The sequence below is a fragment of the Camelus dromedarius genome, chromosome 2 (genome assembly GCF_036321535.1).
Source record: "Camelus dromedarius isolate mCamDro1 chromosome 2, mCamDro1.pat, whole genome shotgun sequence".
NCBI lineage: Eukaryota > Metazoa > Chordata > Mammalia > Artiodactyla > Camelidae > Camelus > Camelus dromedarius.
The window spans coordinates 69,822,525-69,836,612 of NC_087437.1; the positions used below are offsets into that span (position 1 = coordinate 69,822,525).

A 14,088-nucleotide genomic window follows, 5' to 3' on the forward strand; every position below is an offset into this window, starting at 1 on the left:
TGCTTATGGCTCCCAAAGGACTAGTGGCACTGTTTCCTAATCTAAAATATTTTAATTAAATAAAATCCTTCCTAAGGAGGAAAGAACGTGCCGCATTGGGTCTGTCACTTCAGTTGTTTTCTCACTTCACTGATATGACGGGACAGCAAGTTTGGGTTTCTCACCCTCTCTCTTCCCCTCCTTCCTTTAATGGCCTGTCAAGAGGAAATTCCATCCTGTGCTGGCATTAGTGCCTGCTGTAAATGCAGCGGAAATGGGAGGAAAGAGGAGGTGGGAGGAGAGGGTGTGTGTGACAGAAGCTAGATCCGAAGCTCAATTGCAAGGCATCTCTCAGTGTCTAGACACCAGCTGCCGGGTAACCATGGAAACCCACAACTTTGGCTGATGGGCTGAGGAGTAACGACTCTCAGGAGATCCTGGTGGGAGCTTGGCGGTGGGGGGTAGAGGAAGGAAGGTTGGGAGTAATGGCAGAGAGTGTCAGAGTAACACCGGAGTGAACGAGAGAAAACAGAACTCTCTGCGAAGGGGAGCATTAACCTCGTTACCATTTTTCTCATGCACATTCCACACGTGGTGACAAGGTACAAATCTGCCATTCCCGGCAGGTGTCGGGACACAGGTTGCTGAAGATGAATAGCTGAGCTGGAATGATTATATTCCCATCAGCCTCCTGCTGGTGCCAAGGCACTTCCTCAGTCAACCAAAGCTTTCCACAGTAAACACACGCCATCAACAACTGCCCGAGGAAGTCTCGGGAGTGGGAAATTCCAGTCCCCAAGAATGGCTGCCACCTTCGCAGGCGCCCAGCAATGCAGACTAATCACAGCTCTTCGTACCTGAAGCGTTCGCCCTTCCTGCTGCTCCCCCTTCCCCTTGTCATCGGCGAGGGTTGGGCTGCGGGTTCAAACAAAGGAGGCTGGTGGTGGGCACAGTGAGTGAGAAATGAAGAGATAGCAGTTCAGGGCCACTTCATCCACCATGCAGACTTAGCTGTTTTCATACACAGATGCCTGGCATCAGAGGTTTCCAATCCATAGATTTTAAAGCTTTTCAGTTGCTTGCCATATCCATGGTCCTTTTCCACCACACATTTCTTTTGGATGGGAATTTTTAAGTAGCACTGGCACCCCAACCCCCCACTCCCCATCACCTAATTTTGTGCCCACTCCCACCCCCTACCTACATCTGTCCACTCCACTTCCTTGACCAAGTACCACCACACCCAAATACACACCCAGGGACCTCCAGGCCCTTTGGTAGTGCAGAGCAGCCCTTTCTCACCAAAGTTTGTCTACAACTATGCAAATTAGATTTATTGTGTGTCTCACAGTGTTTTGCCTTTACTCAGGCAATCTTACCCACCACAGCTAGAATCTAACAGAGGACCTGCTGGTTTTATTGGCATTATCTGGGTCATAAAACTGTTTTCTAATTGTGCAAAGCTAATAGATGGTATGAGAGTTAATCCTTGGACTCTGAGTGATCAAAACAACAGATACACACACATATATATTCATATATATGCACATGTACTTATTCTGTAATTTTTTATGCAGTGGTTCCTCCAAAGAAATGCTCCTGTATGAAAAAATGTTCCAATCCTGTTGAGCTACAATCAACATGCAGGCAAATTCAACATACTCAAAAAGGGCGACAAAAAGGTAAATACTGAGTTAACTATAATTTGTAAATAGAACATTTTAATCCACCAGAAATTCTTTATTAGACATTAAAGCTTCTATGATCTTGATTTAATGACTTAACTTGGAAGAAAGTCAGCTCACTCCTAAGCAAAGATGTGTCTGTATCACCTATTTCCAGTCAGGGCAGAATTCCCAGGGGTTTGGAATTGCTAAAATGGTTCTCTTTTAGAAATGCATCCTCTGTATGGGGAGATGAAACCACTTTCTTCCCTATGTCTTGTGCTCCATGTAGGGAGTGACTATAAAGCAGGAAGACTAGGACACAGATCTGGTCCCCTGGTGCCCAGTTACAGTCATTGCTCAGCTGCCAATATCTTCTAATCATTAGGAGGGACGGCATTACATGTGAGAACCACAGGAGTCACCAAGGAACTGCAAAGGCGAAGGAAGATGGGGGAATGTCTGTCCGGGTGGCAGAGGGGAAGCTTTTTCAGTGGCAAGGAGGAGAAAACCAACTGAATGTGAGAGTGGCTTAGGGGCATCTTTGCCACCTAAGTGCTGAGTGGAGACTGACTCAGCTACTCTGCTTGACTAAGCAGGCATCTTCCTTCTCACACATCTATTGAGTATTCTGTACCTGTTCTAGTAGCTGGGGATATAGCCGTGCACAAAAGAACAATAAAACAAACAAACAAACAAAAAATACCCTGTTCATGTGTCACGGGACTTAAAATATTCTATAAATAAATAGGTAAAATATATAGCATGTTAGGTGGTGGTCAGGAAGGAGACGAGAGAATGAGAGAAAGTCTCGTTGAGGAGGTGATGTGTGAACAGGAGCTGAAGAAGGTTAGAGGGTGAACTATATGAGCATTGAAAGGGGAGACGTTTCTAGGCAGAGGGTCAGTAGTACAAGTGCCCTGGACGTGAGCACTTGTGGTTGGTGGAGCTGTAGCACAGACAGTATTGCTAGAAGAGAGCAAGAAAGGGAGAAGATGAACTCCAAGTGGGGACCCATGTGTGTGTTAGTCATGGAGGGCTTGGTGGCCATTTTAAGAACTTGGCTTTTATTGACATCAGATGAGTGCAAGAGAAAGTGAATTGTGCTCAGATTCTAGATACAGACACTGAACATGGAGCCAACAAGATTTGCTGACAGATTTAATACTGGAAAAGAAAGAAGTCGGTGATAATTCCAAGAGATGTGATCTGAGCCTCAGGAAAAGACAGCCTTGCCATCTCCTGAGACGAGGAAGAATCAAGAAGGAGCAGGTTTAGGGAGAAAAGACAGGAGTTTTGGTTTCAAAATGTTTAGTCTGAGGTGCCTATTAGATACACAAGTTGAGTAAGCTGCTGTCAGGAGTGGGGAAAGAGGTCTGGGCCACAGGTGGAACACGGGTTCACCAGGTGGTAGGCGGTATTGGAAGCCGTGACCTGGGAGATATCACCAAAGGACCAGACATAACAGAGAATAGGAAGCCCCAGACTGAGCTGTGGGGACTCCAATAATTAGAAAACAGGAGATGAAGAAGCAAGGGCAAGGGACACTGGAAGAGAATGGTCAATGTGTCAGGAGAAAAGTCAAGAATAAGTAATAGGCTGGAAGAGCAGTAACTAAAATATTTCAAAGAGTAGAAAATGATCAACTATGAAATGCTACGGTAAGTCAAAGAAGATGCAGCCACAGAACTGAGTGCTGGATTTTAGCAACGAGGAAGTCATTTGTGACTTTGGCAAAATTTGTTTCAGCAGAAGGTTGGGAAGGTAGGTGTGACTGCTGTGAATTTAAGAGAGACTAGGAAGACGCAGATTTGACACACTGAATATAGACAGCTCTGGTTAGAAATACAGACTCAGGGCTGGACAACCTGAGTTCACACTGAGAACCCACCATGTCCCAGAGGGGATGCTCTGAGCCTGTTGTATAAGCTCTCTGCACCTCAATTTCTCCATCTATAGAGTAGAGATAGTACCTACCTCACAGAGGTGTTATGAAGTATGAGATGCCTAAAAAGCTTAGATGATACGCTCAGTAAGTACGAAATAAAACAGCCCTTCTCTTAATCCTTGATAAGACAGGGTCCTTGTGAACAAGTTCTATTGTTGGTTTTGGAGACTAAAAGCATAAAAAAAATCGTTTGAGCAGCTATGATGAAAATTCAGCCAACCTGGATTTCCTGTCATAGTGCTTTATGACAGATTTGGATTGAACCACCTCAAGGGAGCATCATATTTCATTTTCCATAGTGTAAGGTTCTGGTTTAATAAAAACACAGTCTAGGGATCCAGAGTATTTAATGAGTTTGAAGTTTTCCAAGCACTGATATCCTTTAACTCTGAAAGACCCCAAAAGATTTTTTTCTGATCACATGGCACTTCAGTGGTGGTTCACATAAAGTACTTTGAAATATATAAAATTCATAGTGTTCAGGCATTGCTCTTTCTCTGCTACAAAAAAAAAAAAATCTGGCATTCTGTCAAACAGACATATTTATCAATGAACATGTTTGCATCACAATAAAAATTGACATCTGTATAATAGTCCTAAAGCATTTTATGACTATGATTACTATACTTGTAATGTCTGTATTTTATTATATCCCAAACCTTTCCCAATTGGAAATTCAATAATGACACAGATGGCAATTATTAATCAAAACATTTGATTAACCAGAATGTTCCATTCTCCAATCACATTGGAGAACACAGAATTTACTATAAACATGCTATTCCTTTCCTGTCTCGAGGCCATCCAAATTAAATAATAAGAGGAAAATAAAAGAAGTTATATGCAGGGAGCAGAAATGAGACTCCAATGTATTCACACTCACTAGCCATGTGGCCTGAGAGAAGTCCTCTAAGTTCCCTTACTTCAGTAAAAGGGACAATGAAGCTGCTCATCATTGGGTTATTATGAGGCTTAAACAAGAAACCCTACGTAGAGCATTTAGCAGAGAGCCTGGCACAAGACAAGTAAATGGTGTTTATATTGTTATCATCGTCAGTATGATTGTTGCTATTGCAGTTATTCAATGGTGAGGACTTAATAAGCCAACACCAGACCAAAGACTGAGTAATTCAAAGCTATCTAATATGCATTAGGTTGGCTTCACATGTTAATTAAAGCTTGAGTTAATATTAGAAATATAGAGTCACCATTGTCTTTGTGAGGAAGCCTCAATTAATTATAGGAGCTCAATAAACATACAGGGCGTGTGATACATTCATATGGATTTATTCCAGATGAATGGCTTCGGGGTGGGCCTGGAAATAACAATCTCCACTTCGATTTCTGGGCTGCCTACAACAGCCGTCCCTGCCACTCAAGGCTTCAGGAGACGCTCACATGGTCTCCTGAATGCCTTGCACCCCACTCAGTGACAGGGGGACAAATGGCTGCTGTCTCACCACAAAAGCCCCTTCCCATCTCCTCCACCCTCCGGCCGGCCCACCAAGCACGTGCCAGCAATGAGCTGCCTGCCTCACTGGGATCCTCAGCTCCATTAATAAGCCCTGCAAGGCTGATAATTGGGGATTTGTGGAGCCGGCAGTCTTTCAATAAGCCAGGTTGTTATGGAAACCAGAGGCAGACCTCCATGTCCATGCTATTGATCCTAAATAAAATAAAATAATAGTGTGATGGAAATAATCCATGCTCTCCTCCCCCACCCCATCATTTTATTTTAGAAGTTCACCTCCAATTTGCACACAGGAGAATTCACAACTCTTCTCTCCTTTGGTCTCCTTCTCAGCACTCCCCTACCCCTTTCTTAATTACAACTGAATGTTTTTTCACCTCTAGCAAAAAGTCAGCTGAGCAGGGTACTACAGGAACACCCGAATAGACGCTCAGAATCTAATTTAACACCACGGCATTCATTCTGATTAGCTGAGCCAAGAATTCAGTGATGAATATCAATGTGCTTTTCCTGTCATTAAAATAAATAAATAAATAATAATTGAACAGGATTAAAAAATGGCCTCAGAGTCTCACTGGCCTCTCAGGAGGTATTGTTTGGTAGCACGATGGCGACCACCCACCATGAGTCATGGCACTGTGTTCAGTGAAAGGAGTGTCCAGCTCTCAAACTGTCAAAGGGGAGTGTTTCCTTGGACTACTTTTAAAAATTAGCTGACAATCTCCTTACAATAAAAATCTGATTACTCCTTCTGGTTAATGAATTTGGGCATGGTGCCAGACCATACCTGACTGGTAAGCCCCGTAAATAGCACTAAATGAATCCAGCCTGGAGGCTGCTGTGGGCCCAGAAGCACCTATTCAGCCCCTAGGTGCAAAGACCAGGACACCATTGTTTCCTGCTGAACTTCCCATCTCCCCCCAGCAGAGGGCACCAGCGTAATTCCGTTCCCAGCCGTGGAGCCTGGGTGGAAGGCAAAGTCAGGACGCTCTCCAGGAAGAAACGGCTGCGGGCAAGGGACAGAGCGATGCAATAGGGTTGGAACAACCTACTGTGATTGGTTCTACTTTTAAGCTGTCCTGACATTATTTTTTCTTTTTCCGTCCTTTAGCAATGATTAAAAGCTCAGTCTAAGTGCTGTTCACTGAAGCCACTTTTAACGCATAAACTAAAATTGTTATTGGTCTTTGAACTGAATCAGTAAGTGTAGACTGCTTTGCGTAGACCTTGTAGAAACATCAGAGCATTCTTGGAGCAAAAATATTACAATAAAGTAAAAACTTCAGTCACCCTCGATTATCCCTCTATTAACTGCTGCACGAAGAGTGAAGTCCTCTAACCACGTTAAGGCTTTTTAATAAGCAGGCCCAGTATAACCCACCTTCCCACACTGACATGAGTGACTGGACCAGAATCTTCACCAACACTCCATAATGATGTTCATTTCTTTCCTTTGGCCCCTACCCATCATCCTGACCTCTGAATTCCTTCTTTGCAATCACAATTTGCAGCCTGCAAGCATGCACTTACTTATATTGGTCTTGACTGGTCTTGGATTTTTTTTTTAAGATTCCTATTTTTTTCTCAGCCAGATTGCAACTTCCATGACAACAGGTATTCACTATTATGTGTCTGTATCCCCCACAGTGCCTAGTGCAGTATGGAAGTTATGCATATTAATAAGTAAAGACAGTCTTGGGACATCTAGGTTTATCTCCTTTTTTCTGCAGCTAACTCATTATGTGACCACGGACAGACCATGCAAACTGAATCCCAGAGCGTGTTTCCTCTTACGTTAAAATACACAACAATACAACATCTCCTGGAGAGTGTTCGAGGACAGTGGATCTTAATCTTTGTGTGTCGTGGTCCCAGCTGAGTATCTGATGAAAGACAAGGTCATGGGAATATCATCCATGTTCACTCACAGTATAACATGTTGCAAATAATTTCAGAGGTTTAAAGGCCCCTTCTGAAGACCACCCAGTTCCCAGGTATAGGAGATTTTTAAGTTCCCTCGTAGGTCTAAGTTTGTAAGATTGAAATCCAAGATGTAACAATTTATAGCTGATATCTACCTAGAAAAAGTGTATTAGCTATATCCCTTAAGGGACCCCAAGATTTTCTATTGAATCCCTAGATGGCAGTTTCTCAGGGACCAATTACATGGAGCCTAAATTAATCTTAACATCACTACCTGGTGGCCTTGGCTGACTTCCAAGCTCCATCATTACTGATAATGTGAGGACCTGTAATCTTTCTGAGCTACAAGGTAAGACAAATAGAAAAGTCTCAGACTCCCAGAAGAGACTGCAAATCATTATGTGTCTCTCTTGCCGGCCATAAAACATGTCCTATTTGCCCATTCATTTTCTTTATAAAATCAGAGGTGTAGTGCCAAGGGAAAAAAAAGTTTCCCAACAGCTTCTGTTGAAAGAAACCAGAAACAATGGTGACTTTCTATTAGACACTTACTATCTTACTATGTGTTCAATAAAATATCATAGTAGGCACGTTACATGGGGTCTACTTAGTACCAGCAACTACCAAGTTCAGCAGCAAAGATACTATATGATTTCACAGATGACAAAACTGATGCTGAGCTAGTAGTATAAAGCCTTTGATTCAGACGTACGCAGTCCAGTGCCAACGTCTATGATCTTCCCCTTGCACTGCAGTCCTCCAAGGAAGGAAGCTGCCTAAATCCTCGGCTGTTGCAATTCTCTGTCAACTCTTGCAGTATCCATTAAGTAATGCACTTTTCTTTTGTAGTACTTTATGCTCTGATATATGTTACTTTAGTTCACCAAAAAAAAAAGAGAAAAAAGTGGTTATTTATTTACTGGACAAAAGAATCTTTTCCACCAACTATTTTACGCATGAAAATATGACAGAAGATCCCTGCTTTTACTATCTCCAATTTGGAGAGCTGTCCAGAGGATTTCCATATGGGAAGAGGGGAGTATTTCAGGTTATCAGAAAAAATGGTAAAGCAGAATGATGTTCTCTGAAGACCTACTCTGCATCAGGTTCTTTTAATACGTTACATTATTAAATCCTCACAACAACTATTGAGGGCAATGTTATTATCTCCATCTTATGCATAAAGAGACTGGGGAGTTAAACAAATCATGAAAGGCACATGGGGAGAACCCAGGATGCTGTGATTCCAAAACTCTTTCCCTAGGATGCGTTCAAAGTAAAAAATGTTTCTGAAACCTGCCTTGGAATACAGAATGATTAGGATGAAAAGAAGCCTCCTTTTAAACTTGTGGGGCAGTGAAGCGCACCTCGCCTCTTCTTTCTGTGCCTGGGTGCCAGCAGAGGCAGGGCCCGTGGCTTTGCTGAGGCTGCACTGGCTGGGGGACTGACGCTGCAGAAGGGTTCCAGCAACAGTGAGTGGAGTGTGTAGTGGGGGGTGTCTTCTCCTTGGGGAGCCGGGCTCCATCTGCCACTTAGATCTGCTCGGAGACAGAAAATCCACTTGCCAGGGAGTCCTTTAGGGCCTGCTATTTGTGAAGTCAAGAATAGAGTGCTGGACACCTGAAAACCTTACCCTCTTACCAGAGAAGAAGGTAAGAGTGTCCTGCTCACTCCACAGGGGATGCTAGCCGCAGAGGGACCCCACATCACTCAGTGCTCAGTGCCTCTCCTCTGCCCCCGTCACCACCCCTCCAGTCCTGCTTTCCCCAGGCTTCATGCTCCTGCTTCTTTCTCTTCTCTGCCTTCTCTTCTTTCTTTACTTCTTTTTATTCTTTCTCCCTCCTCTGAAGCTTCCACGTCTTGTCCTCTTCTACTTTTCCTCTTCCGTTTCCCTCTCCCATTTTCTACTCCATTCTTCATCCCTTCTCTTTCACCTTTCCTCTTTATTCAGTAAAGAGCCGCCACCCACGCCCCACCTGGTGCTTCCTAGGGACCCGAACTTCTAACACTCTGACCAGTTTCCCTTCTGAGCCAAACAGCCTCCCCCAGATGCAGAGTGTCTGGGTGCCTGGGTGATAGGTCATGGAAAAGAGGTTGCTGATTTACTAAAGTCTATGAGAGTTGGGCTGTAAGCAATAAAATCATACTCCTGTCTAAAAAATTCTTAGCTTTTTTGGTGGGTCTTCACATTTGAAAAATAAAATGATTCCACTTCTTGAAGGAGTAAGAAACAAACTAACTTCCCTGATGCTAAAACTGCTGATTCCTTCTAAGAAACCCTGAAGTTTGCTTTTTCCCCCTCACTGCTTTTGTGCTAAGTAACCTCCGAACTTCAATACAATAGTTTTAACCCAGAGGCTATGCCCGGGGAAGAAGGTAATGGGACGATAACCTCAGAAGAATGGACAGACCCTCTGCAGTTCCCCCAGGACCAGAGAGATTCATGGAGGTTAAGTGGAATGTAGCAGCACCCTGCGAAGCACCTGATTATCACCTTTTCTGTTCCATCCAGTTTTTTTCTGTAAGACTTCAAGACCTCCCACTCCAGGATGGATCCCCAGCCTCTAAGGCACGGGCCCGCTGTGACATCCCTCTGCCTGGCAAAGCAATACAGCTGTTCTTTTCTAATCCTCCCAAAACTCGGCCTCCGAGTCTCAATCCGTCTTCGGGGTGCAGAGGCCGGTTTTGCGGCAACATTCCCAAGCTACATATGAAAAGAAGTCCCTCCACAGAGGAAATTCACATTATGAGTTAATCGGTGATGTCCATTAAGGACTATCTCTGTGCTGGGGTCCATTCTGAGAACTGGGGATACCCTGCTGAAGGATGCCAAGCCCCTGCCTTCAGGAAACGGAAAGTCTAGTGAAAGATTGATAAATACATCACTTTAGGCACTAAGAGTAATACAAAGAACACAAATTGGATAACGTGGTAGAACTGTTGGGGCTGGCAGGGGTGGTGCTGTTCTGGTCAAATGGTCAAGAACGCCTTCTCTGAGCAAACGGTATGCAAATGGAGACCTCAGGGCTAAGAGGCAGCCATGGGAAGACCAAGGGAGAAAGCAAATGCAATGGCCCTGAGATAGGAACAAGCTGTGTGTTCAGGAGACCCTAAGAAATGTGGCTGAGGAGGGGAGGGTATAGCTCAGTGGCAGAGTGCATGCCTAGAATGCACGAGGTCCTGGGTTCAATTACCAGTACCTCCATTAAATAAATAAACCTAATTACCTACCCCCACCCCATTAAAAAAAAAAAAAGAAAACATTAAAAGAAATGTGGGCTTGCTGGGGAAGAGAGAAGAAGAGTAGGACACATGATCAGAGAGAGAAGCCGAAGTTGGGTCAATGCGGCCTTGTAGGCCATGGTTATAACTGAGATTTCATTCCAAAGGTAAGCGCTTAAAGGTTTTGCATAGGGTATTTGTATGCAAAGGTATAAGTCTGTAACTTTGTATGAGTGGTCTTCAAGCAGTCTGTTGGAAATTATAAGAAGTCAAAGCCTTTCTAACCCTAAGCCTGAGATTATTGTGCCGTTATTGGATCTACTCCTTTCACCCAGGTGGGCTGTTTCTTGACATGATATTAATCATTCAAGTGACATTTAGGATGTTAATCTCTGACTCTATTGCACACGGTGTTTCCTTTTTGGTATCCTCTTAGACAGAGGCACAGACAGCTATTATTCACTGGGGTTGCAGAGTGAGTGGAAGAAGGAAAGGTGATGGATTTTTTAGAATTCTTGAGACAGATTTTAGGCTTTAGCTTTCTAGAAATCTTATTTTTGTGGCTATTTCAAAATTACATAGATGGAATTCCTTAAGTGGTAGCTCATCAGAGAGAATGTTTTGTTTATACAATTATGTTGCCAATTGGAGTAGAAATAAAAAATATTGTTGCATTGTTAATCTGTTTCTTTTGCTTAAAGACCCAGAAGCTATGGATGTCGTAATTTTATTTAGCCTTGGTTAGTAATCCTGGGTGAGTCACCTAACTTCCTTTCTTCTTTTTCTTTTTAAAACAATTTGCACTATAAATCAATGATTATTGAATATGAACCATCCGAACAATTTCTACTTGAATTTGAACAATCAGAATTTAGACAAGTCCTATAATATGTCTGGGAAGATCATCAGTTAGTAAGACGAACAATTCAATCAGAGCATAGAGTGGATGCCTGAATGAAAAGCTGAGTTCTGAATCACGCCCAGTTGAGTTTTAATCACGCCACAACTCAAGGACTTTTGAGGTTGGCCTTAAGTTTACAACATAATTTTCAATTATTATCAGTTAAAATGCCAGAGTTTTCCTAAGATCCAGAAATAGTCAGTGGAGGAATAGGGGATTATGGGATGGTGGAGGACCCAGAGCTCCACCATCCTGGCCTCTGTAAGACAACCCAGTTCCCAGAAACCACTTCCGTGGTGCTACTCCCTGGAAATTTAAAGGCTCCAAGGAAAACAACCCAAAATTCACTGATGTAGGGTTTTAAAACAAGGCTTTAGAAAATAAAATTTTACTAATAAAAATAAAATAAAGCTATTTAGAAATAAATAATATATACAAAGTATATTATTTATAAAATAAATTTTGCATGACCTCCATACTACTTGGAACCAAAATAAAATAGAACATAGTTTAATGTACCTGACACTGTGCCTAGAGGTTACTCAGACCAAACCTATCTATGACGAACAATTGGACTATAATATGGGGATGGGGAGTTTTTTGACCTTCTAAATAGTATACATAATTTACTACTTAATCAGCGTGGCTGTAGTCAGCCACACTCACTGTGAAGACCAGCTTCAGTGAGTGAGACTGACAGGTTCAGGTCCAACTTGACCATTTCTCTGGCCACATGTGGAAATAAGTCAGTAAGAGAAGTTTCTTAAATTTGTATATTTCAAACTATCCTTCAGAGCCCAGAGAAGGTCCATTTAGAGGCGAGGGATAGAAGCAGAGTTAAAAGGACTTCTGGGCCTCTCCAGGCATCTCCATTCCCCCACCATTCTCAACCAGTTCAGCTCTGCCCAGGGTTCAGTATGTATATTTGAGACTTACTTGAACAAATGATGCCCAGGCTAAAAATTTTAAAAACTTTACTTTTTAATAATTACTAATCTGATTCTACCGCCTGTCAATTCATCATTTCACAATGTTCCACTTAGAATTAAAAGCATCATTTCACTGAAAATTATGTTGAGGAAAGGAAAGAGGTCACCCCTCCTCTGCATTAGAAGTTAGAAAAGCCAGCCATGGCCGCAATTCAGTCTGAATGCTGCACTCATCTCTGAAAAGATAAAAGGCCTTTCAATTCATTAAAAACATGCAGCTCAGATCACACTTTTGAGGCGATATCCATCCATCCCTTTAGTACCAATTTTTACAACTCTAAACTTTACCCTTTTTCTTAACCTTTATATAAGTGTACGATGCACAACAGAAATCACTACAGATATTAAAACTAGTTCTAAAGGCATCCATATATGTATATAAGTGGGTGTTATAAATTGGTATTTATGTGTTTGGGTACTGATAATTATTGTTCTGGTATTTTAGTTACCAAAAGTAAAGTGTATTAAATTATTAAAATATATTGATTTGGGATACAATGGAGCTGACTCCTGTTGGCTACTGAGAGCAAGTCGTTAGCATCACTTCCCAACTGTGAGTTCAGTGACAATACACTGGTAGCCTGAAATCAGCCGTGATGGGAGTGTTTACAACAAACATTACAAATCAGGGCTTTCTGAATTGGGGTTTTGTAGGTTTTTGTTTGTTTGTTTGTTTGTTGAGAGCCAGTTTACCAGCACATCACTGGAGACATCTGATTAAAACCATACCACCAACCTCAAATGATTTATCTTTTACGCTTTTTTAAAAAATTGCAACATGTATCCATGTATAGTCACAATCATCATATACCTCAAGGCAAATGGTCAGGCAATGACCAAAACAAATATAGGGAGAGAATGGGAAAGAGAAATATTATTTAATAATGCCCAAACTGTGATAAATGCTTGTTCTAACTCAAATGTCAAATGTAACTTTTGGTGGAGACTCCTGATGAGATAAGCATGTAACCAGAAATCCAGATTAGTTCTGAATGTGAAAAACAATTTTTTCATTTATTGTGTGGTACTCTTGCAAAAACCTGCTTTATCAGGATGTTGGGAAAACAGAGAAGGGTTTCCCCTCATAGATTTTCCAAAAGCAGTATGTAATTTGACAACCGCACCCAACTTCTAGCCAGACCACTCTCAGAGCACTACAAACACACTGGTACACCTCAAGTGTCTACTTTTCTACTGGGAAGGAAGCATACCCAAACAGCTAATCAGAATGTGACAGGGTTTTGCTTTGGTTTTTACCTTCTGTTTTTCTTTTTTTAAAAAAACTGGCTAGAAAGAGGAAACTGGCTTCTGTCTTCCAATAGAAGCCAGGTTCTCCTCTCCCACCTACTACAGTTAAACCATCTGCACTAAAGGAGAAGGAAGGAGGGAGACAAGCATCTTTCACGGCTGCTTTTCTCTCTCTGAGGATCTGATTACACCAGTGGGGAGAGGGCTGCAACCACACTGCTAAACCCTGGCCTTGCGTAGCCCTTTAAATTGAACTGGACACAGTTTCACAAAGTGGAGTCCTTTCTGTCTTTTTATCAAATCCGTGAGAGTTGCTTCAAGTTACAGTTTATATGTGGGGAGAAGTCTATTCAGTCTCCCAGCCCAACGTTCCCTGTGGCCTGCCGTGTGAACGGCTCACAAGCTGTACACGCATGCTGTTTGCACTACTGCGGAAAAGGAGAACGGGCAGCAGGAGAGGGAAAGCCTGTTTTCTGGTCTCTGTCCCAACACCATGGGTTTGGGAACATATTAACAATTCATCCTATAGTGGGGCTCAGCAGGTTCAGCAGACTCGGAACACCTTGCAGAGATTACTTAAACATGTCAGATGAGGAAAAGGAGCCAAGAAGCCTGGCAGAGCATTCCTTCCCTGGGTGTACCTGTCACACACTGGCAAGAGCCACACACAGGTCACTCATGGGGCTGAAATGAAATTAATCACCTGCTTTCAGAAGGGAGCAGCTTTGGTTTCCTCTAGTTCT

The 14,088-nt window shown here is 42.6% G+C and overlaps 1 protein-coding gene and 1 non-coding gene across 2 annotated transcripts in view; one reads left to right on the forward strand and one right to left on the reverse strand.

The window, feature by feature from the left end:
- The window catches only part of GAP43 (growth associated protein 43), a 91,958-nt gene that overhangs the window by 19,617 nt on the left and 58,253 nt on the right, over positions 1 to 14,088 (reverse strand). The window lies entirely within an intron of this gene.
- Positions 10,118 to 10,190, forward strand: TRNAS-AGA (transfer RNA serine (anticodon AGA)). Its single transcript has one exon. It is a non-coding gene; the product is annotated as a tRNA-Ser (tRNA).